We start from the raw sequence: 16,323 nt of genomic DNA, 5'->3' as shown, positions 1-16,323 counted from the left end.
GAAAACATTGTTCCAATCTCCCATGAACAGTCTTTGGCTGAGGTTCATCCAAGAAGTCAACCTCATCAAGATCAATCATCTCTTGTTCTTCATCTACTATCTTTTCAGACTCAGTATCTTTATCACCAAGAGAGACAACTTTCTCTATATTTTCCTCTGTTTTAGGGTCTTCAATAGCATCAGCAGGAATATCATTCTTTTCTTTGTCCTGCAATTCATCTTCAGTAGCAGCCTCAAAATCACAGCTATCACCAAAAGACTCAGTGGTAGTGGCAGCATTTGGATTAGGCTGGACAGAGGATGTTCCAACATTCTGTGCAACATCAAGGGTAGTAATGTTCTCCTTGATAGAAAAAGTAACAAGCTCAACAACAGAATCAGAGATGGACTTATCAGATGGAGCCACATGATCATTCACAACTACAAATGATTGTACAGTAGCATCAACAGTATTATCAGAGTTTAACATGGTGATCTGATTGGAATAAAATAGTTTTTCATTGAATTGAACTTCAAACAAAGCACAATCAGTGGGACAGTAGGTGAAAGAGAGTTGATTGCATGTTATGACACGGTTATGGCAATTTTGATATGATTGCCCGGAATTAGCGTGCATCACTGGTGGGAGCGAAGTGAAAAATGTGGTTGCACGCTCAAAACTCCTTAACTGCTATAATTCCTTATGCAGGCAAATTCCTAATTTGCCCCTTAGCCTTTCAAACTCAACAACATCCAATGCTTTACTGAATATGCATCCAATAGCAACATGATCAAGCTTCACACTATTTTCTTCAACTAAATCCCTGATAAATGGGACTTTGTTGACACGAGCAAGTTTTGATTTAGGATCAGCAGATTCATTGTTAGAACCTGAAACTTCATCAAATACAATATCATATGACTGTTGAATGGATGATTCATCATCTGCTGTTTTGGTTGATGATGCATCATCAACTACCACATTCATTAATTCCACGGTAACTTTAGTTCTAGAGTTATAAACTCTGTAAGCTTTGCTGTTTGTGGAGTATCCAAGAAAAATGCCTTCTGATGCACAGGAATCAAAGAATTTTGCATTCTCAAATTCTTTTCCACGATCACTTCTTATTCTTACAATAACAACCTCCTTTTCTCTTTGAAGTTGTAAGCATAAGTTTCTAAAAGTTTCAAAGCTGTCTGATTTTTCTCTAAGGAAATCTATCTAAGTGAATCTAGAAAAATCATCTTCCAAAGCAAAAACATACCTTTTACCACCAAGATTTTCAGTCTGCATAGGTGACATCAGATCTATGTGTAATAGTTCAAGTGCTCTAGATGTAACCGGATGTTGGAGCCTCGGATGTGCCACCATGGTTTGCTTGCCTATTTGGCACTCACCACATATAGTTCCTTCCTCAATCTTGAGCTTTGGATTTCCCTTGATTGCTTCTTCTGCTATGACCTTTTTCAAACCTCTCAGATGTAAGTGACCCAACTTTTGATGCCAGAGTTTGACTTCCTCATTTTTGCTTATGAGACAAGTAGACATATAATTTCCTTCTTCAGATACCCACAAGTAACAATTGTATTTGGACCTTACTCCCTTCATTATCAGTCTTCCTTCTCCATCTGTAACAAGACATTCTGATTGTGTGAAGTTCACCTTCATGCCTTGGTCACACAATTGACTGATGCTAATCAAATTTGCTGTAAGTCCTTTAACTAACAGAACATTATCTAAGTTTGGTAGCCCATTGTCAATTAGGTTCCCAATTCCTTTTATTTCTCCCTTAGCTCCATCTCCAAAAGTTACAAAACTTGTGGCATAGGATCTTAGATTGGCTAGATATCCTTCCACTCCAGTCATGTGTCTAGAGCATCCACTGTCAAAATACCAATCTTGTCTAGATGATGCCCGCAGAGATGTATGAGCTATCAAGCTTACACAATCTTCCTTTTTCTTCCACTCTTTCTTCACATTCACGTTCTCAGATTTGGGTTCAAGTGACCGTGAATTCTGTGGATAGCCATACAACTTGTAGCAGTAAGGTCTGATGTGCCCTTTCCTACCACAGTAATGACACCTCCAATTCCTTCTTTTAGTCCTAAATCTTGACCCGTTGTATCGATGGTGAGGTGGATGTTGAGGCATCGAGTTAGTCTGGACATGCTGCTTGGGTTTCAACCATGTGTCAGTTCCCTGATGTGTGGGAGGATGGGGAGGTAGTAACCCACCACTAACAGGAAAAGTTTTATCAATGGGGGTAGTGATAGTAGCTTTGTTATAACCCATTTCTTGATCCACTATCTCATAGTCAAAGCCAATAGGTTTCTTACCTGCACTTTGTTTTAACAACATGGCTTGAAACTTTTCTTCTCCTGATGCAAAGACTCTAACTTGTTTTCTAGCATGCTCCAAGTCTTCATTCAGCTTTTCAATCTCTTTATTGAGAGTCTTAATTATATCCAGACATTCATTCTTCTCAGCCTGTAGTTGGCAATTCGCCTTCTTTTGTTTTTCCAAGGCTTTGCAGAATTCATTGCTCCTGATGAATAGGTCCTTGTAGGTAGCTAGTAGTTCTTCATAGGATGTTTCATCACATGATTCAGCATCAGACTCACACAGACCTGTCAGCGCATTGACATGTTTTGCAGATCCACTTTCAGTTTCCTCCTCTGAGTCATCCTCATCTGACCAAGTGATAGCCAGACTTTTCTTTTGTCTCTTCAGAAAGGTAGGACATTCAGCTTTGATGTGTCCATATCCTTCACATTCTTGACACTGGACCCCTTCTGACTGACTGGTTTTCTCATCACTTCTAGCCCTTCTTTGATCATTGGTCTGTTTGTTGATGTCGAGCTTGATGCTTGGCACATTGAACTTAGACTTTTTGTCCATTCTTTTCACGATTCTGTTGAATTGTCTTCCTAGCAAGACCATTGCTTCTGACAAACTTTCATCACTCTCCAAATCTGATTCTTCATCTTCTCTAGTGTTGGAGGCAAAGGCTAGTGTTTGAAGTGAGCCTATTAGTTCATCCACTTGAATGTTGACCAGATCTTGAGATTCTTCAATTGCTGTCACTTTCATGTCAAACCTCTTAGGTAGAGATCTGAGAATTTTGCTCACAAGTTTTTCATCTGATATGGGTTCTCCCAAGGCATCAAAAGAATTTGCAAATTCTAAAATATTCATGTGAAAATCATGAATAGTCTCTTCTTCCTTCATACTCAGATTTTCAAAGTTTGTGCGAAGCATCTGAAGTTTGGACAACTTTACCTTGTTGGTTCCTTCATGTGCTTTCCTAAGTATCTCCCACGCATGTTTAGCCACAGTGCATCGTTTGACAAGTCTGAACATGTTGATGTCCACCCCATTGAATATGGCATTTAAGGCTTTTGAGTTTCCAAGAGCTAAGTCATCCTCGTCTTTAGAATAGTCTTTTGTAGGCTTGATTTCACTGGTTTTCTTTCCATCCTTATCAATGACCACTGGGGGTTCCCAGCCATTTTCTACAGCTTTCCATGTTCTGCTATCAATGGATTTAAGAAAAACCATCATCTTAGCTTTCCAATAGTCATAGTTCTCAGGCCCTATCAGTAGGGGCGGTCTGGAAATTGTTCCTCCTTCCTTGTCCATTTCGCCAGAAAGTACTTTCCCTGGAGCTCACCCTAAATCCAGAACAGGGTGCCTGCTCTGATGCCAATTGAAATTCTGGCACACTAGTAACACGATGTTGAACACGATGCTCCAACACTGTATGTTTGATCCGATGATCCAACACTGTGTTCAACACTGAACTAGACGAACAATAAGGAAATATAAAATGCACGAAACAGAATAACACAGTTATTTGTTAACCCAGTTCAGCATAACAGCCTACTCTGGGGGATACCAATCCAGGAGTGAATCCACTATGATAGTATTAGTTTGAAGCCCTCAATAAACGCCCCGTTTATGACTTCTCACCTAATCACCACCCGTGCTATATTCTACCTAAGTCACACCTAGGTATGAGAACCTCCGCTCACCTCCTCTTGATCACAGCCACTGTGATCATACACTTCTAGATTCAACAGGTGAAGACACACTTCATAAAACACATACCAATTCCTTACTTAAAAGCTTAGGAATGGTTCACACACACTATCTCCTTGCTTAGAAGCTCCAGAGATATTACAACACAAAGACACACAGTTCCTAATCAGTGTATAAATCAACACAAGACTCAGAACACAATTAACAATACTAAAACCCTAAACACACGCTTTGTAAGACTCAAATCTGGTTTCAGTTACTTGAACAATGGTGTCAACATTCTTTAAATAACCTTCACTAGCTCAGGCTAGGTCTTCAATTAGGCTTCAATAGCACAGCTTGATTAAAGGTTCCTTCAAGGAATAATCTTCAATTAAAATGTTTTGTTTCCTTAACTTGAAGATCTGATTAGCAAACAAAACTTGATCACGAGATCCATTATTAATTATACGTGACAACGCTCCTTATCTCAAACGAACATTTATTGTGGATTCCATATTTAGAATTTAAATCTTTTATCTCTTAATATTGAGGAACTAATAACACATAAATCGCTTACTGAAGATTCTGGAAACACCTGTGTGTTGGCACACAAATTAAAAGGCGTGGATTAAATCTTCAATCAAATCTTTCAAAGATCTTACGCAAAAATATATCATTCGCGAAAACAGAGCGCACTGGATGTGGTATCCAATGTTGAAGCATGAACGTTGTATCCAATGTTGAAGCATTCTATCCAACATCTTGCTTGAATATTTGTTTTAGCAAAATGAGGCCAACATAAAACACCAACATATTTCTTTCTAGAATCTTTTTTGTGTTTTTTATGTATATTATTTTTTTTTGAGTATTTTTGGTACTTCTGCTCTATCTATTTGACATTCAAAAAATATATCATTCATTGTGATATTTAATAAATATAATATTTCATGATTTTAATTACAATATGGAGTCTAACTAGATTTTTTGGTTGTAAATAGACTTTAATAAATATAGTTTATTCAGTGAAAGAAATTATTACATATAGGCAAAAAAAACAATTTCTTTTATTCAATAAACTATATTAAAATATATTTAGAACAAACAAATAAAAATTTATTGAGAGTTAATTGTAAATTAAAACTACAAATATTTTATTTATTAAAAATAATGTACTAAATATAATAATAAATAATATTCATTGTTCTTGTTCTAAATTCAAAACTACCTACGTACTATATCTTAACTGTTATGAACTATTCCTAGAGAATAACAAGAATAGAGAAGAAGAGATGAAGGAGAGAAAGAGATGAGAGAATAGACTCTTGTATTGTTCTATTCAAGGTGTGTCATTTACATTGTGAGATAGTCATATATATAGGAGATTACATGGGCCAAGAATATGGGCCTAGACTAATGGACATCCACATCTATATTATTCATAACACTCCCCCTTGGATGTCCATCGATGATATGCCTCATTAAAACCTTACTATTAAAAACCTAGTGGAAAAAATCATAGTGAAGGAAAAAGAGTACAACATCCTTTGTGTGTGAACTGCCTCGTTAAAAACCTTACCAGGAAAACCCACTGGGACAAAACCACGGTGAAGGGAAAAAGAGTGCAGAACATATTTATATCTCCCCCTCATAAAGACAATTATTATACATGAGATGAAAAATCAAATAATCTTCTGTATTAGCTGCTCCAAAGTTTTACTAAAAGTTGACTCTGTAGAAAAATCTGTCATATCTTCTTTATTATACTCTTCTCTAAATTAGCACTGCGTATGATATTATCTTCATGTTGAGTTGTTGCAGGAACCATCATTTTGTAATAAAACAACGAATTTCTTGTATGTGTTGAATTACAATCCTCAACAAAAACATCTTCTCAACTTGCTTGATGTAGTGCTAAAATCTTCACATGATTGGATGATATTGTTGTTTCTTTAAAGTATAAATAATTGTATGCTTTGCTTTACTTCAATATTTGGGTTGGATGAATAGGCAAAAATAAAATACTACGAAATTATAGCAAATATATTAGTGAGCTTAATTGAATTAAAATATGGTACTTCAGGACCAATTCAAATTGTTTATCATTTTCTTGAGGCATGACACATCAAATGACATTGCAACCATTTTTAGTATACAACAAATTAGATTTGTCAATGTCAAACTATTTTAACACTTTTGCTATATAATCTTATTTAAATTATAAATTTAAATGAGAATATCTCATAAGCTCTTCGGGAGTCTAGATGATATTTTATCATTAATATAAGCCTCAGATATAAATAATTCATTGTCAAATATAACTAAATCCTTCAGGGATCATCATTATCAAGTGAGCCAGTCAAATACGTTAAAACACATATTTCACATGAATTGAGTATTTCAGATGCTACTCAACTTGATTAATTTTTGAATTCACTTCAGGTGAATATGCTTCTTGAAAATCAATGATTGACATTTATCAATATACTTGAATAACAATTCAAACTCTAAACATTTTGTTTTTATTATTTTTCTCTTGAAAACTTATTCATATCGATTTATCTCCATCTGCAGATGAAATGAACTACTGGTCCAAAAACATTTCGCTTTGCAAAGCTAGTTTAATTTTGTATCAATTGTGTCTATCTATTTAGTCAATCATTTCATTGTCTATAATCCTTAATAGACTTTGATTTATGATCCTCATTGTCATTTATCACATATATAGCGCTTTATTATGTGCAAAAATATTGTCAACGTTGACTTCATCTCGGTTTCATCGTATTCCATTCATGACATAATTTATTGAGATCTCTTTATTTTCATAAATTTTAGGTACCTAATAAGTTCTTCTGGAACTGAAAAATCAATTATGTCAAATGCTCTTTTGAGATTTTCATATCCTCACTTGGGTCATCTTTCTTTTTTTTTAGCTCCGTATCTTATTTGAGGAATTTATCCTTGAAACCGATTTGCTTACCATGCTTCAAGCGTGGTTAAGAATCATTTGCAATATTAGATTGTCCAATAGAGACATTCATTTTTATTGGAGCATTATCAGCTGTTGATTGATTTCATAAATTTTGCAAATGAGTTATCTTTTGAACTTCTGGTTCATATTGATTTTTAAGAGGATCAAAATAACAATAATTAATTTATTTCAAAACATTTCAATTGAACTTCTAGTTCATATTTTTAGCTGCTTATTATCTCCCCCTAATATTGGGAAAACTAATTCACCAATTGATAATCAACCCATAAAGTTGTAAAAAATCTCCAATTATTGGCTCACTTTGGAGATTCATAGAAAAATTATTTTCCCAATATTCTTTTACTACCCATTTAAATGCATTATATTGGAGCAATTGAGACGTACCCAACACATCCAAAAATGTTTATATGGGAAAATAGGTTTATAAACTAAAATTCAAATAAATTAGGGGAGAGCTTATGCATATAATAATTTGTTGGCATGATGCTATTCAATATCTCAACATACATGTTTGAGTGTTCCCAACTATAACTTAGAATGGATCTTCAGGTCCATTATTTTTTGTTTGTATGAACATATTTCACAAGATGTTTGGTATAAATTTCAATTAACATATGATATTTATCAAATACTTTCTAGAATAATATATATAAAATGATCTCTTAAAAATAATCTCACAAATTTCTGGTTGAGTTTATAACAAACATACATGTGACCATTTGGTTGATGCATCAATTCAAATTTTAGAAATCTAATCGGTCCACATGATCGGTGTATTGATTTACAAATATCACCTTATATATATTCTAAAAAATAAGAGACGCTCGTTTTCTTAATTTATCAATTTTCTTTGCGAGCTGGTAATACACAAAAAAATATTAGATTGAATGAACTTCTGGTCATTCAATACATATCCATAGAAATTTTTTGCATCATTATAGATCAGAGATGACCCAACTGATCTTGCCAATTACAAACTTATTATGATTTGTAAACTTCCGGTTTACAAGAACGTGTGCTTCAATTGCACAAATATATATAAGTATACCCCAAACTAGAGGCAAATGTTGACGTAAGATAAAGATACAAGATGTCCTTCATTTGTTTCAATATGATATTTATTTATGTGAATTTTCTCCAAGCATAATAAATTTCTTTAAGAACTTAAAAATATATAATACATTAGTAAAATGTAACTTTATTTCTTTACAACACTTACTCTTTCGGAGCCTTCAATAATTTTGTACTATTTCAAAATTATATGTGCAATTGCACTATCGGTAAAAAAAACACTTATAAACACTCATCAATCACACATGAGCTTCTGAAGGTTTAATTGAAGAGAAAAGAAAATATGCAAATTAATTGAATCTCAACCGTTGCTCTTTTTGAAGAGAAGAATAGTAGCCAACTTTAAAACAAATATATATATTGGTCCGATCTTTAGTAAAAGAAACTGACAGATGAAATAAATTTCAATAAAACAAAAACAAATTAATGTGAGATTTATTTTCTAAAACATAGAAGACATTGAGAATAATGGTGTCAACTATAAAACAATTATCACAAGAGATAACGACCATTAAGGTGAATGATAATCGATGGTTTCAATTTATTTAATAGATATAAAAATAGAAGACTAACAATTAAAAGATTGAATAAAAATAATAAAGGTCATGTCATGAGTAAGATTTAAACTGTAACTGAGATATATAAATCTTACATTATTATGTAACCGATCTTACACTAATTACACTAACATTACAAAAAATTATGAAATTTTAATAGGTACTCATAATAGCTATAAAAAGTAACGGCAATATGTAATTTATTTTGTAACTGAACTTACTCAAAACCAATTCATACAAATTAATGATTAAATAGAACTAATTAACAATTACCGATAATGTAATAATTCATGATTATTATGTAACAAATTAATTTGTGATTATGATGACAATTAAATGTTATAATTCATATTCTTTATTTTAAAAGATAATGTAAATAAAACCACTAATTTAACAATTAAAAATAATATTAATCGTAGCTATAAAATAATTAAGTGAATTTAAAAGCAATATACACCTTTCATAATACTATTATTTCAAATCAATTGTATAATATGCATAATATATCGAAAAAAATAATATAGAATATGCATTGAAGGTTGTATATAGAATATGCAAGCCAAAATTTTATGCGATTAATCTTTTTGCATACTCTTAAAATCATTTCTCAAATTTGCTACTTCAGGAGCATAATCGAGAACTATATAAATAATGTTCAAGAAATATTGAGAAATATTTATATATAATGAATAATCTAAACATGATCTTTAATTATATTGTAAGAGCAATTCATTCTTCACGCAATCCTTCAGGGATGCGTGATATTAACCTTCTATAGTTCTCAAAGAACTATGTCCTAAATTTCAAAACATTGATATAAAATTTCATTCTTTGCACAATCCATCGGGGATGCTTCAATATTAAGTTTTTTTTTTCTTTAGTTCTTCAGGAACTATATCAAAATTAATCTTCATTAACAATCAAAATTGTATTATTTGAGAAATCCTTCGAGGATGCTTTAGTGTTAAATTCTTCAGGAATTCAACAAGATTATGTATGATTAAACTGTAAAAATATAAATAAATAAAAAAAATGTAATCATGAATTATAGTAATAACAACAAAATAAATAAGATAAGAGTAAATAAGTTGCTAAAACTCTAATAAAAATTATAAATTGTTAGAACTCTACAAAAATTGATGAGATTATCCTTCGGGGATGTATGTATATTGAATTCTTCAGGAATTCATATGAAGTTCTTCATGAACTATATATAACATTGTTATAATCTAAAAATAATCATTTATGCAATCCTTCGGGATGCATATAACATTGAATTCATCAAGATTTCATGGAGGACAAAATTTGAATTTTTAAGTTCTTTGAGAACTATATAATATATCTAATTGTACGATCCTTCATAGATGTATCCGTAACGAATTCTTCAAGAATTCGTCGAGAATAAAAATTGATTCTTAAATTGTTCAAGAACTGTATAACAGATCAAATCAGTTATTTATGCAATCCTTCAGGGATTGATGTTTTTGAATTCTTCTAAAAGATTAACATGATATTGATTTTACTTATATCTATGAATCTTCGGGATTCATATTTTAAAAGATATTTTACGGTACTTTTATAAGCGTATGCTTATGAATCTTCAGGATTCATATTTTAAAATTTGATCATACTATGAATCTTCAGGATTCATATTTTAAAATTTCATCACACTATGAATCTTCAGGATTCATATCAACACGATACTTCTGGATCGTAGGTTTGTGAATCAATATAAAAAAAACGAGAATAAAAAATATGAAAAAAATAGAATAAAAAAATCATAGATAAAATAAAATTGTCACTTCCCATTGTTGTTATACCTTTCTTGAAAGGGAGAGACTATCGTGCTGATAACGTGTTATGAACTATTCCTAGAGAATAACAAGAATAGAGAAGAAGAGATGAAGGAGAGAAAGAGATGAGAGAATAGACTCTTGTATTGTTCTATTCAAGGTGTGTCATTTACATTGTGAGATAGTCATATATATAGGAGATTACATGGGCCAAGAATATGAGCCTAGACTAATGGACATCCACATCTATATTATTCATAACATTAACATTGTATTTTCTATTTTTACTTATTCTGCTTTAAAAAAATATTGTATTCTTATTTTTTGAATATACAATTTTTTGGGAAATAAAATTTCTCGATTTATATAAGTCTAATGTCTGGAGTCTAAAGAAAATCATAACAAATCTCGTTTTAAATTAATTTTTTGCTCATCTCATTTATTTTTCTGGTTATCATACCATGGGAAGAAGGAAGTTGGAACTGCTTATATAATCATTAACCAAAGGAGGGAAACATTATGTAAAAGGGAAAATGGTTAGAGATTATATAAGCAAGTTTCAATTTTCTTCTACCCATGGTAGAGATAACAAGAAAACATGAGCAATAAAGTTAGTATGAAAACAAATGTTTGTTATGTTTTTCTTATGATTCTGGTTATCCGGTTTATATAGACAAATTTTGGCTTTATTCACAAAAAAGAATACAATTTTTTTAAGACAGTATTATACATTACGATATTTAATAAATAATTTTTTTTGAGTAGATTTTACTCTTTTCCCTTAACAGATGGTTAAATTACACTATCCTTAACTCTCCCCTCTTATACAAAACATTTTGGAAAATATAGCAAAGAGCTAACCCCTCAACATATATATATATAACCAAAAAAGGGAGAATAAATCAAAAAAGGGTTTACCAAGCCTGTTTGCTTAAAAGCTATCCCTAATCACCATTGGGACTTCTTGCCACAAAGTAAGGCTAGCTATTTAAATTGAGACCAACATTAGCTAAACCATAAGCACAAGAGCTTTTCTCTCTAGCTAGAGATTCAAAGACGTAGCTAGAAAAAGATAAACCATAAGAGCTTTTGTCTCTAGCTAGAGATTTAAAGACCTAGCTAAAAAAAGATAACTGGAAAGGATAGAATGAAAATAGTAAAAAATATTTTGAATCTTTGAGTAGATCGTGGTTCAAAACAAAACAAAAAAAAAAAAAAACCAAGGGGTGCAAAGTGCATAAAACATAAAGATATTGACGAAAATTTTAAAATTCCAAAGGGGTGCACTTGCACCCCTAACTTACACACAACACCTCCCATGCCTCATATGAGGCTCAACCTTCAAACTCAACTACCCTATCCCAATGATATCCCTTGAAATTTAGTAATTCAGTTAGTTAATTTGACAAATTAAGTATGATATCCCTTGAAATTTAGTATGAGTATTTTGTGATTGATGATCACATACGGTAGAGTGTATGATACACGTACCGGTGCAATGCCATGATGAACCAGCTCATGTTTTTTAATGCAAATACTACTATATATCTTGCTTTTAATTTTTTTTAATATATACTTTTAGGCATAAGACCTACTAATTTACAATTAAACACAAGCCAGTCGCCACAAATTTATTTTTTTCACTTTTTAATACCTCAGTTTCTCTTAGATTTTTCTTTTTTTTCCACACAAGCATTTCCCCTCAAATATTTCCCCTCTAGGTACCTTTTTGCAGAGGTTACATAATAAAGGAGGAAGGGAGTATTTTTTAGCCCCTCCAAAATATAATTTTTTTAATCCGCCACTAATAACAATAATTATTCATAGGTAAGAAGTTGAACTAATAGTATTTATATGTACACAATCCCACCAACTCACCCTTGCTTACCCATTTTAGTCACACAATTACATCTATAAAAACCATAGATATAACATATGCAGAACACACTACAAAGCATTTCAAAATCATTAGCATATAGAAAAGAGCACCAACTACTCTAATATATTTTCATCAAGTTTTTCTCATCAGCTTTGGTTAAAACCATGGCTTACATTGGTTTGCAAACCACCATTTTTCCATTTGTGATTCTAGCTATCTTGTTATCAAGAAGTAACACAATGGTTGTCGGGGCATGCAATCTTCTAGATTCAAACATACCTCAGATTCCAAAATTTGATTTTCCACCTCTACCAAAGCCCGAGCTTCCAATGATTCCTGAATTACCAAAACCAGAGTTACCTAAAGTGCCTGAATTTCCAAAGCCCGAGCTGGGTAAAAACGAGTTTGAATCTGAGTGCGATTGAACGAAAGTTGTGAGTAAAAAAACAAGCGGGTTCTGAAAGAAAAATAGATGGAATGAGACTGTGAGAGTGATAACCCACGACGGTTTAGATGAAATGGTCGTAAATCCTAAATTTGAAATTACCGGCGACGGTTTGAAAGAACAGCAGCTCCTATTCAGTCGCTAAAGACAAATTTTCTTGTAGTGAATGGAGGAACTAAAAATTTAAAAAATTGAACCAAAATTTCATTCAAAACTATATGTTTATAGTCATCAAGAACCAATGAACCATTGACAAGCTATATGTTTGTGTAGTGAACATCTCAACATATTCTTGAAATTATATCAAGAAACAAGTTATGGAAGCAAGTTGACTTTTAAATCCTAGATTGTGGAAGCAAGTTATGTCAGAGGTTAATTGTGGAAATTTGGTTGCACATATTCTTTTTTATACATGAGGTGAAATCCAAATTGAAATTTCTATATATTGTACACATAACTGTATTGATTCACTTTGAATGTTAGACAAATGAATTTGTTCTATCTTATATTGGAAGATTCCAAAAGGTTATCAGCAATGAATTCATTTGAATGGTAAAAAATTTGCACTTTAAATAAGTGTTACAGATTTAAAACCTAACTATTGCATACGGAGAAAATTTGATAGAGGTTTAATAATTCATTTTGTGTTTCTTATGTTGATGAAAATTTATATGTCAAAGTCCTCAAAAGTACATGTTACACATCCCGATTTTAAAATAAGATGTGTAGAAATCACTCTTTACGCATCTAGATTCTATAAAAAATTATAAAAAAAATATATATATATTTGCAAAAGTAAGGACTCTATAATCCAAAACAAAAAAAGTGCCCAATGACAGTTTTGAGTTTCTAAGGGGTGCGAAAGATAAGTGGAGGTTGGAAAAAGAAATTCACAAAAACTGAACAAAGCATTTTGGCCCAGCACAAATAGTCAGATTAGAATGTTGGATCTGGCTGGGCTGGCCCAGTACTGCATGAAAAATAGATGATGTTTTCTCATTAGGCCCCCCATGGTTCTTCCCCCCTGAAATTTACTTTTTTGCCCTTTAATAAAAACTTCGGTTGCTACGAACCGAATTTTTTTTTGCCTTGAAAAAAAAAATTCGGTTTCTGTTAACCGAATTTTTCCTGAATTTGAACTAAAAAAAACTTCGGTTTCTGCGAACCGAAGTTTTTAACAAGAGCAAAATTGGAATATTTGGAGGTATAAAAGATACATGGGAGGCCTAGAGAGAAAACATCAAAATAGATTTGTCATCAAATTGATTGGCATTGTATGTTGCAAATAAATGAGACACTTTTTTGTTAATGAGAGAGATATAGTTATCTGAGGGAAACCAAAATCAAGAAGTGTGAGCTCCAAGTCCCAATTGGTTTCTCTTTTACTAAATTTTTCAGTTCATTTTTTCATCTTAAAATTATTCAACAGTGAGAATAGAAAGATTACTCAATATTACATAAAGATAAATTTTTAGTGATATTGGTATCTTTAGATAAAATTTATTTAAAATGTGAATATTTTAAATATAAATTAATATGAAATAGAAAATAGAGATAACATTAAACTTTAGCAAAAGACACTGGTGTCCAATAATGTAATTTTTTTTAGGTAAATTAAAAAAAAGCATGGACTGCGTGGTCGGCAGGATTCGAACCTGCGCGGGCAAAGCCCACATGATTTCTAGTCATGCCCGATAACCACTCCGGCACGACCACAATGTTGTTTATGACAATGTAAGTTAGGTACTAGAGTATTCAAATTAAATTCGCCAAACACATTTGCCCGTGCAACATGTATAACTTAATAATTAAATATTACTCCTTGAATTTTTTTCTATGTACAAAGTTTTCACAATCGATAACAATGATTTATCGTTATTGTTAGTAATTATTAATCTCCATTGAAAAATTTGACAAACACGTAAAGTTTTTTCTCCCTTGCACTAACCAAATTCTTTTCATATGCAGGAACTAAAAATCGAACCTCTAACCATCTAGTTAAGACACTGGTGTCCAATAATGTAAGTTTTTTTAGGTAAATTAAAAAAAAGCGTGGTCGGCAGGATTCGAACCTACGCGGGCAAAGCCCACATGATTTCTAGTCATGCCCGATAACCACTCCGGCACGACCACGTTGTTGTTTATGACAATGTAAGTTAGGTACTAGAGTATTCAAATTAAATTCGCCAAACACATTTGCCCGTGCAACATGTATAACTTAATAATTAAATATTACTCCTTGAATTTTTTTTCTATGTACAAAATTTTCACAATCGTTAACTTTGATTTATCGTTATCGTTAGTAATGATTAATCTCCATTGAAAAATTTGACAAACACATAAGGTTTGTTCTCCCTTAGCACTAACCAAATTCTTTTCATATGCAGGAACTAAAAATCGAACCTCTAACCATCTAGCTAAGAGGCCTAATATTTTTATGACTTGACCAATTCATTTTGGTTAAACTCTTGCATTATTTGATATATTTTACTAATTTATAAAAATGTAGAAGCATAAGTGTTCCCATAGGCCACTAATAATGTCTGCAATTTTAATACCAACAATGAATTAGTTTAGAAAGTAAGAATGTTGGTTATTTAAATAAGTGGTTAGAAATTTGATTCTTAATTTTTATGTATAGGAAAAAATTCTGTAAAAAACGAAGAATTCACTTTGTGAGTTTCGTAGCTCTCCTGAAATAGACTATTCACTAGTATTAAACTACTATAATGAAAATTTCGTACTATAATATCATAATAACTTTAAAATAAATGTTTGCAATTCAATTAATTCTCAAATTTTATTTTATTTTCCTTTATTACCTTCTCATTTATCACCATCTTTTTCTTAATATATGCAAGTTAATAAATTAATGCTCTAATCCAACCGCCACTTTTTCTCAACCTTCTTCCATGAATAAAATGACATGTGCTTCTCTCTATTGACTACACTACATATACAATTGGGATACATGTGCATGCAATCAAACCATTGTTATTTTATAAAGTAGTGCTATACTTGTTCCTTTTCTAAAGAATATGTTGCTTAGGACCACATATTTCTAGGCTCTCTTTTTTTAGCTACAAAATGGTCCCAATTTGTGTTTGTTTCTTCCATAACAACTAAGAAAACAATAAAATCCAAATTAGAAGTGACTCAACATGTATAAAAATCCAAACCGATGATTCTCTATAAATTTTCTTATTTATAATATTTTTTTAGTTTTTCGTTTAACTATGTTAAATTGTTTATTGAAATCATTTTCATTAAATTTAATTTAGTCAAATGGTACCAAATCTCATATTATTGTGTTTTAAGTAATGTCATTTTCACTACTAATTAGACAAGAAACAAAAAAACTTCACTACTAATTTTTTTTTTACTTTAAAATTTCTTGTTTATTAAAAAGCTACTATTATTCTTTTTCTTTGTTTTCCAAAAATAATCTAATTTGTAAAGGACCACAAATTTCATGGCTTCCTTTCTCTAGGTACAAAATGTTTCCAATTTTTGTTTGTTTCTCCTAAAACATTTAAGAAAAACAACATAAAAACCAAACTAGAAGTGACTCAACTATATGTTGATGTCT

General features: G+C 31.6%; 2 non-coding genes across 2 annotated transcripts; both read right to left on the bottom strand.

Annotated features, from left to right (window-relative positions):
* Positions 1–14,368: 14,368 nt before the first annotated feature.
* TRNAS-AGA lies at positions 14,369–14,450 on the bottom strand. The gene has a single exon. It is a non-coding gene; the product is annotated as a tRNA-Ser (tRNA).
* A 335-nt stretch (positions 14,451–14,785) lies between these two features.
* TRNAS-AGA lies at positions 14,786–14,867 on the bottom strand. Its single transcript has one exon. It is a non-coding gene; the product is annotated as a tRNA-Ser (tRNA).
* Positions 14,868–16,323: the final 1,456 nt, after the last annotated feature.

This window comes from Trifolium pratense, linkage group LG3, assembly GCF_020283565.1.
Source record: "Trifolium pratense cultivar HEN17-A07 linkage group LG3, ARS_RC_1.1, whole genome shotgun sequence".
NCBI classification, from domain to species: domain Eukaryota; kingdom Viridiplantae; phylum Streptophyta; class Magnoliopsida; order Fabales; family Fabaceae; genus Trifolium; species Trifolium pratense.
The sequence above is the reverse complement of the archived record's forward strand: the minus strand, read 5'-3'. Positions and strand labels throughout refer to the sequence as shown.